This window comes from Penaeus chinensis, chromosome 11, assembly GCF_019202785.1.
Source record: "Penaeus chinensis breed Huanghai No. 1 chromosome 11, ASM1920278v2, whole genome shotgun sequence".
In the NCBI taxonomy this organism is placed as follows: Eukaryota; Metazoa; Arthropoda; class Malacostraca; order Decapoda; family Penaeidae; genus Penaeus; species Penaeus chinensis.
In genome coordinates this window covers 2,038,377-2,039,330 of record NC_061829.1, presented here as the reverse complement: position 1 = coordinate 2,039,330, position 954 = coordinate 2,038,377, and positions in this window count along the sequence as shown.

Below are 954 nucleotides of genomic sequence, written 5' to 3'. Positions count from 1 at the left end.
CCTCATACATGTTATTACAGTCATCATAGTAATGGCACCGCTCAGTGTAAATGTTGGAAATTATTTTGTATTTTATGCCAGCTGCCATTCGGTCGATGGGATTATGAGGCTGATCATCGGCGATAACATTATCATTCGGAAGGAATCATGAAGGGAAATAACAATGTTGTCCCGATGTATGTGTTCGGTACTTTTTTCCAAATTCATTGATATATATGTATATGTGTGTGTGTGTATATATATGTGTGTGTGTGTGTGTATGTGTGTGTGTGTGTGTGTATATGTATATATTTTTTCTGTGATGTATCAGGGGTTGGCGATCATGTTTCATTTGATGGTTGTGCAAGGAAGTGTACGACATATATATAAATAAAAAAGAAAAACTAAAGAATACAAAAATAAATGAAGGTCGAACCATTAGACATGCTCAGCCTCCCTCAGTGCTGCCAATGTTTGAACCACCAATTTCGACTTTTCGTGTGTCCGAAGCACCTGCTCCCTACTTCTCGTGTACTGGCGCGTTTCGGATCCAAGACTCGAAACTTGCGGTTTGCACATTGGCAACGCTGAAAGCTAAAGGTGGAAAAGACTGTAGAATATCACGCATTCTTTTCTTTCTTTCTTTTTTCTTTTCTTTCTATAAGCATGTAAGAAAAGTTTAGAATATAGACTACTAAAAAAAAAAAAAAAAAAAAAAATAGGCAGCTGTCTCCCTTCTTTCCCCCTCTAAATCATCAGTCCCTCGCTATAATACGCGTTTATCAGCGTCTTCTTACCCTTTCTTTTCGTGCCTCGTCTTCTGCTTCCACATAGAGAGAAATTTATGGGTGGCGTGCTAATATCTTCGCCCGAGGCATATGCGAATATCCTTCCCCGTTCCCTTCTTCTTCTCCTTCTTCTTCCTCTTACGTATATTGCTGTTCCTGCTGCTCCTCTGTTCTTTCCTCTTCTTTT